Below are 14900 nucleotides of genomic sequence, written 5' to 3'. Positions count from 1 at the left end.
GCAGAGATGAGCACCCATGACGGGAGGAGAAAGGACGGGCCAGAGAAAGAGGCTGAAACACGGTGTGAGCCGCACAGAGCCTCAGCTCCCCCGGACAGCAGCCCGGAGCCTGCCCTCAAGCTCTGCCTTGCTCCACGGAGCGGGGCTGCCCTGCCTCGTAGGGTGACCTCACCAGGTGGCTCTCACAGCCGATGTGGGCCCGTGAGCAGCTGGCTTACAGAGCTTGTCTGCGCCCCAGGCTCCCACCCCGGGCACAGGCGCTGCCGAGAAGCAGGCGGCTCATCTCCACGCCCGTCACAGGCTACCCCTTGCCCCGCTCGGCTGCGTGCTGCGTGTGTGTTCAGGTCCCAGTGGACCTCCATCCCTGAGGGGAACTTACGGGAAGGACGTCAGGGAGAAACCTCCCTGCTGCGTTTGGTCCCAGGGCCACAGCTGAGACCCACCACCATCTCCCTCCATCATGAGCTATCTGGGGGCAGGGTGTTCTGGCCGCTGTGACAAAAAACACCAAAGACTGAGTGGTTCAAACAACAAATACTTCTATCTCACAGTCTGGAGGCTGGAAGTCTGAGATCAAGATGCCAGCAGATCCACTGGCTTGTAGACAACTAGCTGCCTTCTCACTGTGTCCTCATGTGGTGGGGAGAGACAGACATAGGGACAGAGACAGAGAGACTGAAAGAGACAAAGACGCAGACAGGAAGCAAGTTCTCATGTCTCTTTTCATAAGGGCACTAATCCCATGGTGAGGGCTCCACCTTCATGACCTAATTACCTCCTGACTTGGAAAAATCCAGTTTTCCTTCTCAGTAGAGAAGAACCCCATCCTCCCTCCTGTGCTTTTCCCCTGCATGTCTCTCCTACTTTCACACCATCACACACACAACACTTCACTTCTGGTCACCCCACATTAGCCGACTTCTGTGTCTGTCCTCACACCTCCTTCTCTGACTCTGACCCTCTGGCCCCCCTTTTTTAAGGACCCTTGTGGTTACACAAGGCCCCCTGGATAATCCAGGATCGTCTCCCCATCTCAAGACCCTTGACTTAATCACATCTGCGAAGTCCCTTTTGCCATGGAACATGAACGTATTCACAATTCCAGGGATTAGAACCATAGATATCTTTATGGAGCCATTGTTCTGTCTGCTACACCCACTAAACAGACTTTTTGGTAATCATTTCTTTGGATAAAGCTATTTTAAAAGTTAATTGATCGGGCCTGTTGCTCACTCTCTAGTGACCTTCTAGTTAGGCCGAGGCATCTCTGGCCCACCTGCAGGGGCTGCTTTTGGCTCAGCCATCGGTCCTTGGCCCCTCCCACGTTGGTCCGGAAGGCAGGACGCCACGGCACAAGACACGTGTCACCCGCATGAACAAGGAGTGGCTCCTGACCCCGTGGTGTGCATGGACCTTTGTCTAACACCATGACCCTGAGACGTATATTATTATCCTCATTTTACAGATGAGGTCATTGAAGCCCAAAAAGCTGAAGCTCCTGGGTTCCAGTCGCTCAGGTGATGCATGCTGGAGCTGTGATTCAGCACCCTCGTCTGTGGGCCACCAAAGGCCACCCCTTTTTACTCCATCACATGACTCCCCGTGAAGAGAAGGTAATTCCCTCTGTCTGCAGATACAGTGGAATTAAGGTGTGTCACCTGTGCAAATACGCTCTCATTGTGCCGACACAGCAGCCCAAGAGTGGACAAAAATATTTTGCACTGTGAGCTAACTGTAGATGCCCCTGAAGGATCTGTGGCTCCAATTCACGTTTCTCTGAAATTTCCACTGGCTCATTATATTGCCTTTCGTGAGGTTCTGCAGAAGAAAAAAGCAAAACAAGATAGAAAACAACAAAACTTAGCAGGACAGTGCGTTGGGGGAATGACTATAGTAGCAGAACGCGTGCCAGGGTCATTGTCTATGACGGGCAGTGACCAGAAGCGGTCACCAGCTGGTCTGCAGCACCAGGCGGTGTAAAGTTTTACCTGCGAGGCACTTTCTGGAGTTTGATTTTCCATGTCCTGTGGTTATGAAGCGACAGCAGCTTTATGGCATTGTGACCGGGGTGAAGACTAAGAACTGTGTGCGTGTTGGTGTAGGACACCCGGGAAAGGGGTGCTGGCCAGGTCTCTTCTCCCTGGCATATCGCATCCTCTCACCAAATAGCGACCTCAAGTTATAAATCATCTGAGAACCAGCGAAGTGCTTAGCACACATAAAACGTGAGCAGAATAATAAAGTTAGTATCCCTGTTCTAAGACCAATTCAAAACTCCTTGCTGATACCCGCTACGTGCCAGCACGCTGCCAGGACCTGCGGGGCAGCACACAGCACGAGGTCTGGCGTCACCAGGTTGGACAGACCCCTGGCTCCGCCAGAAGCCAGCAGAGCCAGTCAGGATGGGGGCCAGTGGATGGGCGTCCTGAAGGGGGGCCACTTCCAGAAGGTGGAGCGTGAGTTAGATGAACAACGGAAAACACAGTGAAATATTTAGGGCAAGGAAACTATAAAAATGATTATTTAAGACGCTGCTTTTCAGATGGTAAATTTCAACGCATTTAGCAGGTCACAAAATCAGTTTAGTGGATTTTGTAAAATTAAAGAGAACAGAATACGGAATATCAGAGTGCATTGCACAGAGTAAGGGCAAGTATTGTTTCATGAACATCTTGATGTGGTTTTTTTAATATTGTTTCTAATATTCTCCAATTTTCTTTTTTTAAAAATAATTATTTATTCATTTACTTTTGGCTGCGTTGGGTTTTCGTTGCTGCGTGCGGCCCCTTCTAGTTGTGTCGAGTTGGGGCTACTCCTCATTGAGGGCTCAGTAGTTGTGGCTCACACGTTCCAGAGCGCAGGCTCAGTAGTTGTGGTGCACGGGCTTAGTTGCTCTGTGGCATGTAGGATCCTCCCAGACCAGGACTTGAACCCGTGTCCCCTGCATTGGCAGGTGGACTCGTAACCAGTGCGCCACCAGGGAAGCCCCTTAATGTGGTCTTTATAGCAGTGGATGCTTGTGTGTATTAGGTCACAATAGCAAATGTATTTTTTTACTGTGGGTCACAGTCCAAAAAAGATTGTAAAACTCTGATTTCAAGGAAGCCATTGTGAACTCATTATAAAACCATAGAGCCTACTGATCAAATCCATGCTAGGAATCCGCTTCCCTTGACACAGAGATCACCTGACGCTACGTCTGGGGCTCAGGAGCCTGTCTCCTGCTGGTGTCACAGGTACGTGTGCCTGGGGCGTGACAACATTATGCCCCAAGGCAGCGTTCACTGCGCTCTACGTGGTTCAGGGATGTTCTCTCTCCACAGCTCGCCTGTGAAGCAGGTACTATCGTTACCTTTATTTTACAGACGAAGACAGGGAGCACAGAGACAGTCACTCCCCAGGGCCACGCAGCCAGAGGGGCAGCGTCCAGCTCAGAAGCCCCCAAGCTTCTTGCTCAGCTCATACCACCGCCGTCCCTGCTAAGACTGTGAGCTCTTTGGAGGCAAAGTCTGCCTCAGGCATCTGGCAGATTGTTTGATATTCCTGTTATCTGCTGCTACACAGCAACTACCCAAACTCTGTGGCGTTAAACACCTTTTTATTATGTCCAAATTCTTTGTGTCAGGAATTCGGACAGAGCACAGAGGGGATGACTAATCTCTTCTCCATGACATCTGAGGTCTGGGATGGAAAACTGCAGGGAACTTGAAGGCTGGGCCCTGGAATCACAGGGAGGCATCTTCATTCATATGTCTGGTACATGGGCTGGGGGCACTCAAAGGCTGGGACCACTGACCTGGGCACCTCTCCGTAACCTCTCCGTGTGGCTTGGACCTCTCCCAGCCTGGTGGGCTTATCCCAAGAGGAGGCACTGGAGGGTGAGCGTTTGTTCGATGCAGATGGAAGCTACATGCCTCTGATGATCTAGTCCCAGGAGACCACAGATGGCCCCTCCCTCCCTTATCTGTTGGTGGAAGCAGCCCCAAGCCCATCCAGGTTCAACAGGAGGCCACGTTGACCACACCTCACCCCCTACGATCTCCTCAGTTTTCTTAGTTTCCAACTAGGCTGTGAGTTTCCTTGTTAGGACAGCCGATTTCCTTTGATGTGGGAGAGTTAGCTGCGGCTCACATGTCATGAGGCACAGAGCACTTGGTGGATCTGTAGTCTCTCACAGATACGTTTACTGCCTGCATTTAGTTGCTAGCATTAGGCTCATTTTCAAGTATTTTTGCCTCCATTTGAACTGAAGGTCTTTTATCTAAGCTTATCTTTGGTGTCAGTAAGTTTAGGTTTCTCAACAGCTGGACGCCCAGATAAGATACAGCTCTCCTTCTATTAAAGTCTTCTGTAAGTTGATTGTTAGGGCCTCGAAATCCATGCATCACCAAGAGCTGTCCTTTCACGTTCATAGGGTCTTCCTTTAGCTAAACCAAACCCTGTTTCTTTACCATGACTAAAGTTCGTTGTCATTGTAATAGTTCTTTCTTGGAGCTGGCCCAGAGTGTCAGATTGTCCCCAAAGAACAAGTAGATGCCAGTAACACTCTCTGTTATGCTTTCTCTTAACTTCAGGGCCCTTTGGTAAATTTATTCCCAAGAAGACCCATAAAGCCTGAGTATCCCTCAAATATTCTCCCTTCTGTTTGAAGACCTACAGTCGGGTCGTTCTCCCCTGAGTAGAAGTAGACGCTGTTTGTCATTTGTACATCTCACTCTACAAAAGCTTTAGCCTTGATTTTATTCACCTACATCATCCTTCATTGATACAAACAAATTCCATCAAACGGTTTTAAAAATCATATAATCCATATTGTGAGATAGGAAAGGAAAACAGAGAGTCGGGAGTGAGGGAAGGGAAGTGGGAGAGAAAGGGGAAGTACAGGGCAGAGAGAGAGGTGGGCGCTCGTCAGAAGGTCCCAGGAGCCCAGCGCCACGCGGGGGAAGTGACCGTGCTTCCCACTTCAGGGATGCGGTTACCGAGCAACCAGGAGGTGAAGAGGCAGAACCAGGGGGTCATAATCAGGGAGAGTCCCTTCCCCCTAGGTACCTAGCTTAGGGAGCGTTGTTGAGAGGTGGCAGAGACAGCCAGGGTGCAGGCTCTGACTCGGACTGCCTGGCTTTGAACCCTACGTGCCTTGCTAGCCTAGTGGCCTTGGACCACTTACTTGACGTCTCTGTGCACACCTCTTGCACCAATGCTGGGTGGACGATGGACAGATGTTTGAGGGATGCTGAGACTCTGCGTTAACGATCGCAGCTCTCTGCACATTTACAGCCTAGATGGGCCGACACATCACGCACAGCGACCCACAGCCCTAGTCACTAAAGCAGGCCGGTGGCCAGGAGCTCAGACTGGGGACACTGCCCACTGCCCGAGGCTGTCAGGGGCCACCTCGGAGAGGAGGTGAGGCTTCGAGGACCGTCTCGGTCCATTAACTGAGGCCAGTTTGGCTGGCGTGGGTGATAGAGAATGACTGCATCCTTTCAGCATCTCAAAGATCATTTCCTGGAGCCATGTCGGTACACGTGACCCGCACAGTTCTAAGAACTCCACGTTGGCCATCAGGCAAACATCCATACCGCCCTCCACTTCCCACCCCCGTCAAAGAGAGAAGGGCCGCTTTGTCTTTGTCATATGTATGTGTGTACGCTGCTTCTACTGCAGCAGAAAGCAGGCGTGGGCCCTTTCCCTCTGCTTCAAGTAAGGCTGCGAATCCTTTGGGGCCGTGGTCCTTCTGGGTTTAACCACTCAGGGGGTACGAGCAGCGAGAATGCTCTGAGCGTCTCCCCATGCTTCCGGTGCTAGGCACTGTCCATGCATAACAGCGCCCTGGCAGCCCGACTAGACAACCTCGAATGACAGCCCCATCTTTTCCCAATGAGGAAGCAGGCACAGAGGTGTCAAGTAAGTGGTCCAAGGCCAGTAGGCTAGCAAGACACGTAGGGTTCAAATCCAGGCAGTCTGAGTCACAGCCTGCCACCTCCCAGCAGTGCTCCCTAAGCCGGGGGCGAGGGGCATGCCTCGGCTGCACCATTCTCAGACACACTGTGAGAACTGGATCGAAACTCCTGGAATTTAAATCCAAATTCTATGTGTGCGCTATTCTGGAAGGATGGCCTTCAATCAAGATTCTCAAGGGGTTTGGGCACACTAAGGAGCGTCTGGGCCTTGGAGGGGGTCAGTGCTCACCAATTCCTGCTCCAGCAGCGACTGCGGGCCGGCAACTACCAGCTCACCTCCCCTCTACCACGAGCTTCAGTGGAAGTCAGGGCCCACCTAGGCTGAGCGGCACAGGTAAAGCACTAAACACAAAGCAGGCAACACAGACCAGGCTGTGAATAAATCATAGTCACAAGATATCAAGGAATTATTCTTAATTTTGTAACATGGGATCATGATATTGTGATCATGTGTTTGTTTGTTGGTTTTGTTTTTCTGCCGCGTGGCATGTGGGATCTTAGTTCCGCCACCAGGGATCCAGCCGGTGTGGAGTCTTAACCACTGGACCACCAGGGAAGTCCCCCATGTTTTTTTTGTTTTGTTTGTTTGTTTTTAAGTCCTTAGCGTCCAGGGATAGGAAAGTGCGGAGCAGATGAAAGGAAAAAAGAGAAAATGTTGACAGTCTTTCAGGCTGGAGCTGAGCACTTGTGGGTTCATGATACTATTATCTCTACTTTTGATTCTTTTAAATGCCATAATTAAAAAGTTTTAAAAATAAAAATAAATGAAACCTACTCTTCATAACAAGATGTAAATCTCGGAGCCAAACGGCAGTGTTATTCTCCCAGAGAGGGAGTGTGCAGTCCCCACCCTACAACCTTGCCGGTCTGCCAGGTGCCAGGCTTTGGGGAGGAAAACAGGGAAGGGGTGGGTCTGGCACCCGGGGCCTTCTTCCCGCAGCAGCCCCTCCTGGCCCCGCGTCTTGGCGCACTTGACCTCCCAGGCCTCGGCTTTGCTCTCCATTTAATGGTCTGATGTCCATCCTTGGGAGAGCTGCGCGCGGTGGAAGGAGGCGGGTGGGTGGGAGCGTCTCCAGGGTTGCCCAGGTGAGGCAGAGTCTGGCCTTTCCCGAAGCTTGCTGGGGACGCGGGGGTGGATGGAGAGGATTGTGACTAGGAAGGAGGAACACTCACTCCCTCCCTCTCTCTTTCTCTCTCTCTCTCTCCCTCCCTCCCTCCCTCTCCCTCCCTCTCTCCGTCTCCCTCCATCCTCTTCCTCTCACTCGCTCCCCGAGGACCCGGGAGGGCGGCGGGCGGGGGAGGAGGGCTGGGGTCTGGGCTGCTCCGGCGGGTGAACCGCGGCGCGCCGGCCCCTCCCACACGGTCCCCTCCCACACGGTCCCCTCCGCCCCATCCTCCTCCCGGTCCCCGGCAGCCGAAGCTCCGGGAGCAGCCGGCGGCGCAGCGGCCGCGCAGCCTTTGTCTCGGGGCCGCCGGGCGGCGGGCCCAGCGCAGGCGTAAGTGACTGGTGGCCGGGCCGGGGGGCTCGGCGGCGAGCGGGCCGGGGTCGCGGGCGCTCCCCGCGGGTGGGCGGGCCGGCCCGGTAGTCCGGGGCTCGGGCTGCGCGCGCCACGCGAGGCGGTGCCGGCGCGCGGGGGGCGCGGAGGGGCCGCAGCCGAGAGGGCGCCGAGCAGGGCGCGGGCCAGCCGAGCGGTGCCGCTTCGCTGGGCACAGCAGCCTTGCGCCCGTGGACGTGCGGCTTGGGTGCAAATCCTGTCGGCTGTGTTTCTCCGGGCAGAGGCCGCGCGGGGAGGCGGGAGGCAGAGAAGACAGGCGGTGATGAAGAAACGGGAGAGGACCGGGCCGGCGTCACCATCACGATCAGTCACCGCCGTCACCACCATCACCATATCCACCACCATCACCAGCGCTGACCGTCGCTCATACCCCCTCCCCTCCCCTGTGTAACGCCAACTTTATCAGATTATTTCCTTTTCATGGGTAATACTTTGAGAAAGCAACAGAGTACCTCAGATTAGTGATAAGCACATCTGCGGGGGGCAGGCTATCCGTTGTCTGTCCGTTAGCTACCTCCGTCTTCCCATCAGGAAAAGGGGCAGTCAGGCTGGGATGCTTTCAGTTTTTCTATTTCTGGTACTGGAACGGTTTGGTAAATTAAAAAAAAAAAAAAACCTCCCTCACTTGGTGATGATGATGATGATAAAGTAATATCCTCACTAAATTAGATAATCAGGAGTTTAAAATTTTTCTCTCCTTTAATATTTGAGTGTGAAAATACCAGCAGTAAATGGAGACATAAGGAAACTGAAACTGTCACTAAAACAATACCAAGAATAGGAGCAAAAGATTCCTTTGTAGAAAAATCACCCAAGTGGGCAGAGGGCAATGAGTCCCATCTGAAGTGTCGAAAGTGCCCCTTTAGTGGTTAGTGGCTCTCAGTCTCATTACTTTGGAGGCAGGTAGTATCCCTTGGGTGTTTTTCACCCTACCTGAAGAATGTTTTCATTGATGTTTCAACACTGGCTTTTACCTGGTCCAAGGGACCGTGGAGCAGCTGGAACAAACACACATCGCCAGAGCCATGGGGACTGTTAGGGAGCCCAGCGTGAGAAGCGCAGGGACCACCTCCTCATGAAAAGTAACTTCCAGAAAACAAGCGCCTAAGTCCCCTCCATTTTCTACTGCTTAGAGACAAACCTTGGATGTCCGTGTTTTGTGTTCTAGTCCAAGACAGACAACCAGACAATTCTACATTTCTTGAGATGCTTGGAAAATTCTCTTGGTCAAAAGTCAGGATAGCAGGGCTCCTTTTTAATAGGGCAGTAGTGGTTCACGCTGTGTCCTGTTCCTACGGTTCAAGAAGGAAATGATAATATCAAGCACACCGTGGACCCCACTGAGCAGCTGTTGTCATGACCGTAAAGATTTCTCGAACATTGAAATGTAACTATACTTCACTAACTCAATTTGGAAATGGGGTTTTTAAATAATCTGTGTGATTCTGTAGAGAATGACTTTGAAATAATTTCTTTCCTTGAAAATATTTCAGGGCCTCAACTTTGAGTAAAAGGCATAGTCACTGCAAAACAATCTCAATTCCAGAACAAAGACTTAAGGAATTACTTCACCATGTTTTTAGTTCTGGACCTTTGGGAAATAATTAGCTCCTTAAGGGACCTTTATGCCTTTGGTTGTTAGTAAATTCTATTGTTATATCCTGCATGAGTTGTTTAACATAGGAGTATTTCTGTCCCCATATGGGTTATGCTATAAGTTTAAAATAACTTACTTCTTTTTACTGATGTATGATTTACACACTTAAAACCCACAGCTCTTCAGTGTACACCTTGATGGATCTTTACCTACGTCCACACCCATGTAGCCTCCACCAGAGCAAGATACAGAAAACCTCCATGGTCCCAAGTGTCCCTTTGTGCCCCTTCCCAGATAGAACCGCTCCATTGGCTGTTCTCAACATAGAAAAATAATTTCATTTAAAATCATTTCTTTTAAATTTCCCCCCATTGAATCTGGTTGGCTATTCCTTTAGCAAATGCAGCTGGGTCCAGCCCTGGGCCCAGCACTGCATAGACGGGAGCCTTCCCCTGGAGATGCAGATACGGCAGATAACTAAGCAGAGGGAACACCGTGTGTGCAGATACAGAGGGTTATTGGAATGCAAGGGAGGCCGTATCCCCGTTTTGGGGATGTTCTGTTTCGTTTTTTTGCGGGGGAAAGGGAAGGCTTCTTGGAGGATGTGAATTTTTAAGTTGGGAACTGAAAAATGGGCAGGAGGTAGTCAGTAAAATGTAGTCGGAGGAAAAGGAAAGTCTATTCCAAGTGGGAGGAGTATCACGAGTGGTGGCTCAGAAAGAAGAGAGCGTGGAGTGTTCAAGGAGCAAGAATAAGTCAAGGCCAACTGGAGCGCAGGCTGGGGAACGAGGGGGTGAAGGACAGCCGGAGAAGCAGCGGGGGCCCATCAGGAGACTCTGAGGCCGCAGTGACGCCCTGCGCTGCAGGCAGGGGGCATCCCTGGTCCCAGGCAGGATGAGACCTGCTTTGTCAGCCGTCTGCCGTGCTGGGGCGATTACAGGAGGCACACGGGGGGCGGGGGCAGGCGCTGTGGCATCCGGGTGAGAGACTGAGGTGGCCTAGCCAGGCAGTGGCAATGGGAAGAAACAGATGGACTTGCAAGGGATTTAGAAGGTAAAGCCAACACAACTTGGCGTTTGACAGGCCAGGATTCCAGGAGGACCGTTAGCTTTCTTAGATCTTACAAAACTGGTGGATGATGGTACCATTGGAAATATTGGGTGGGGTGGGCGGAGAATCTAGTTTATATAATATCCTTTTTTTGATGTATGTCTTTCCGAATACATTTGATCTCGGTTGCCAGTTAGCTTGTGGAACAGTTAGGTAGAAATATCTACCAGGAAGTTGTAACAGATATTTACGGAGCACATTCCATGTGCCAGGCATGCTCTGGTCACCTGGGATGCAGCTGTGAACGCGACGTGGAACCATGGCCTTGTGAAGCTCACATGTAACAGGCCAGAGCTGCAGCCTCGGGGCTGCCGGCTGTAGGTGGTGACGAAGGCTTCAGAGTGAATGAATTTGCTCGGTAGGATTTCAGTGAAAGAGCAGAGGCCTAGGGTAAATCTCAAGGGATACCGGGAGACTAAAAAGGAGACAAGGAGGGATGGCAGAGAAAGCAAGAGAAGTGTACTGTTCGGGGGTCTAGGGAGTGGTCCCCAGTGCCACCCGCAGCTGAGAAGTTATGTAAGATGACTAGGGATGGTCTCTTCCCTTGCTTCTCAAAGTGGGGTCTCCAGACCAGCAGCAGCAGCCTAGGATTTAGAAATGCAAATTCTTGCGCTAACTCTGGACCTCCTGAATCTGAAACTGAATCTGAATCAGAAACTCTGAGTGGGACCCAGTACTCTGTGTGTTAACCAGCCTTCCAGGTGATACAGATGCTCCCCAGAGTTTGAGAACCACTGCTTTACTGCATTAATCGTAAGAAAGTCAGTCAGTGGTGCTTGGGAGACTTGGTGAAAGTGATTTCATTGGAGGTACAGCCTGTTTAGGGCAGACTTTAAAAATGTTTAACAGGAGTGTTAGTTTTGTTGTATTTTTTTTTTTATTTAGAAATTTCAAATGTTTTTTATTCTTTTGCACGTCTGAGTTTTTTCCTTTCATCTGTTAGTTGATAATGGATTCATATTTTGTTTCACTCTAGTTCAGTATGATTGTGGGCATTTTGTTTTCATCTACTTTGAAACACTTCCATTTATCTGTAAGGCCACCTACATCATTGATAATTGGTTCACTGCCCTCAACTCTGAAATGGAGGAATTAAAATGGCAAAACAGAGTGCAGTAGTGAAGATAAGTGAATCTCAACTATGAAGGGCAGCCTGAGAAAACACCTAGATGCTTAAATTAGCTCCTCCAAAAAGTTCCAAGACTCTGTTAAGGGAAGGTTTTCTAATTATTTGAACTCGTTATCATGTGAAGTAATTGGATGTGCGCCCTTTTCATCTAAAGGGGTCCAACAACATAACCCTAATGACTGTACTTCTCGTGCACTTACGAGGAAGAAGGCTCTTAGTAACTAGGTCTTTTCCTGGCTCTTTTGTTGTCAGACTCCCGAGTATTTTATTTCACTTGACAGGAAGAATTAGAGCACATTACTATGTTTTGCTGTCTTCAGGGAAAATCAATGGTCAATTTTCAAATGAGAAGACACCGGTGCAGATACAGGCACACCTCCAAGATGCCGTGGGTTCGGGTCCAGGCCATCGCAGTAAAGCGAGTCACAAATTTTTTTGGTTTTCCAGTGCATATAAAAATTACATTTACACTATCCTGTAGTCTATTCAGTGTGCATTAGCGTCGTGTCTAAAAAGACAATGTGGGTACCTTAATTTAAAAATACTTTATTGCTAAAAAATGCTAACCATCACCTGAGCCTGCAACGAGGCATAATCTTTCTGTTGGCGGGGCTGGGGGGGGGTCTTGCCTTGATTTGACAGCTGCTGACTGATCAGGGTGGTGGTGCCTGAAGGCTGGGGTGGCCGTGACAATTGCTTGAAATAAGACGACAATGTTCGTGGCACCCCGACCCAAAGCAATCACACAAGTAATGTCAAGGATTACCGATCACAGATAACCGTAACAAATATAATAGTAAAGGAAAAGCTTGAAATACTGCAAGAATGACCAAAATGGGACACAGAGACGTGAAGTGAGCCAATGCTGTTGGAAAAAATGGCTCAGATAGACTTGTTCAATGCAGAGCTGTCACAGACCTTCAGTTTGTGCCAAGCACAATGAAGGGAAGTGCAGTACCAGGAGGTGTGCCTGAATTACCTTTATTGCCATCACTTTTTCAAAATGAAAACTTTTTATAAGAATAAAAACTGGTGGGTAGTTCCGGTGCTCTGTAGAGTGACAAGCACAAAGAAGGTCCTCAAACGTTGCGTGGAAGGATGGATGGATGGATGGGTGGGTGGGTGCATGGCTGGATGGGTGCATGGATGGGGGAGGGGATACATGGTTGGATGGATCAATGGAGGGATGTGGAGACGTGTTTGGAAGGGCAGATAGAAGAATGGGTGGATGGATGAGTGGGTAGATGGGTAGCTGGATGGATAAATGGATGGGAAGGTAGAAGAGTGGATGGGTAAAAAGATGGCAGGAGAGAGTTGATCTGCCTAAAAAGAGAAAAGCAGTCTTTTAAAGAAAGATTGTTCCCCCTGTGGAGTGTACAGTGAAATGAGCTGAAGGTGTAGAGGTTTATTTCTAATGTGATCTTGCAAAATCCTCTAACATGTCTGAGCCCCTTGTGTGCAAGGGACTGTCAGCTGCCCCACCTGCTGTCAGTGTTGTGCTCAGAACCAGACTGTATATGACCATGAATGTGGTGTTAACGCTGTAACGTGTAAATTGTAAGTAATTCCTGTTACGTGTGGTCAGATAATGGATTTTAAATATGTTAGGACTGCGCTTTGCTCAGCCTTGGGGACACGCGGCCCACACAGGTTTCCGCAGGCTCCCTTTTATTCCTATCGGGATCAAGCAATAGAACGGTCTTCAGCTTAATACACTGGTTCACGGAGCATGCTACGCAACATAGAAGCACGTGGTACCAGCATGTCAAACCTGGGATTTATTGATTACAACAAGATGAAAACATACAGAACTTTGATGTAAGGGGAAACATAGACAAATTATAACAGCGGTGGTGTTCCGCTATATGTAGCAGAAATTGGGAAGGTGCCAGGTGCATGAACGGACGATTCGGGGGTGCCTGTAGTTTAACCTGAGAGTGGGGTGCATGTGATCATCTGAAGTTACCGGCTGCTGAGAACATGTCATGAGCCAAGGACCCTCCGGTGGCCATGGCGAGCTCTCCTCCTGCCCCTACGTTTGCGGGCGTGATCCTTTGAGTCAGGCCAGCTTGTCTCTTCACTGAGTCCGAGTCTTTTCTGTGCCCACCATTTGTTTAATGAGTGTTGCCAGGGCCGTGTCACAGGTCGGGAAGGAGGAGGAATATTCCGTGGTTCCTTGATGAGACCCCAGAGCCAAGACTCAGGCTCAGGTGTTCTGACCAGCCCAGGTCCCTCTGACCCAAGAGCGTGTCCTAACGTAGCTCCCAGCAAAGCCTGTGTCGTGTCTCAACGGCGTCAGCCTGCTGATCTCGTCTGCGTGTTTGTTCTTTTCAAGAATCATCAAATGGGTGGAAATGGGATCAGAACTGCCCAGCCCCCAGCAAAGGGCACAGAATGAACACGACGCCCAGAGGAAGGTGTGCTCCCCGCCTGAGCTGCGGGTCCCCGCGTAAGTGTGGACACCTCCTAGGCTCTCGCGTTCAAGCTCAGGTTGAATGCTTACCAAGCAGGCATGAGCCTCTGGCGGTACCCGTGGGGGACATCCGTGCCACAGGGGGCATCTAAGATGTAGAGACAGTGGGCTTTTCAGCAAAGCAAAGGACACTTGAGAGCTCTCAGGATGCAGGTTTTAGCCAGTCTCTGTAGAACCGGCCTTTGCGCCAACTCACAAGAAGAAAATAGCTGCATTCGTTCATGTAATCCATTTATTCCTACATTCTGCAAGCATCTATGGAATGCCTACCGCGCACTAAGCCTTAGGAATTAGGAAGGTTTTCTCTAATGATCTTTCTCTTTACATCCACTTAACCTTCTACAAAAAAAAAAAAAAATAACAGAGATGGAAATATGTCATAAAGAAAAAGGATTTTTGAAATTGTAGGAACACTGATGAGAACATCCTATTGGCTTTCATGTTCATTACTGGCCTCAGACGCTAAACTCTGCTACAGAACCTCTTGGAGCTCCAGGGGCTCCGATGAGAGCTTCTTTGCTGATGTCATCAAAGTCATCATGGAACGTGGTGCTCGGATTTTTGTCCGGATGGCGGCGCGTTGTTGTGTATTTTCTGAGGCAGAAGGCTTGGGTGTGGTGGTCAAGCCAGGTCACGACACTTTCTGTAGGAAGCTGTCTCAAGTCAGGGTGCAAGTGCCGGAACTTGGAAGCAGGCAGCCTGAGCTCTGAAATCGCCCTGTTCTCGAGTGGAAAGAGGGCAGGTTTTGCAGTCACGCGGGTCTGCATCTTGAGGCCTAACAAGGCCATGTACCGTGCTGGTGAGTCATTTTCCTTTCTGTGCCCCAGTCTCCTTATCTGTAAGACAGAGACATTTGTAAGGACATTGGAGGGTCAGCTGACGCTTAAACTGAAGGCTCCCCTAGCCCAAGCACCACGGGAAACCCGTCTCCTGCGTTATTTCATTTAATCCTTACAACATCCTCTGGAGTTATCAGCCCCATTTTACAGATGAGATAACCAAGGCAGTGCAGCACTGCCAGGGTCTGGAGCAGAGCCGTCCTGCAGTAACTTCAGCGCACATCTCGTCTTTC

General features: G+C 50.2%; 1 protein-coding gene across 2 annotated transcripts in view; it reads left to right on the top strand.

Annotated features, from left to right (window-relative positions):
* Nucleotides 1–14900, top strand: part of GPR45 (G protein-coupled receptor 45) — a 92463-nt gene that overhangs the window by 31315 nt on the left and 46248 nt on the right. The window contains exon 1 of one of the 2 annotated variants that reach the window (XM_060309126.1): nucleotides 7404–7459. The exons of the other annotated variant lie outside the window; for it this stretch is intronic. The gene's annotated coding sequence lies outside the window, so the exon portion shown is untranslated. Of the gene's footprint in view, nucleotides 1–7403; nucleotides 7460–14900 lie in introns of those variants that run through there. 2 annotated transcript variants of the gene reach the window in all.

Source organism: Globicephala melas, chromosome 12, assembly GCF_963455315.2.
Source record: "Globicephala melas chromosome 12, mGloMel1.2, whole genome shotgun sequence".
In the NCBI taxonomy this organism is placed as follows: Eukaryota; Metazoa; Chordata; class Mammalia; order Artiodactyla; family Delphinidae; genus Globicephala; species Globicephala melas.
Note: the sequence above shows the minus strand (reverse complement) of the source record. Positions and strands in the feature narration are given on the sequence as shown.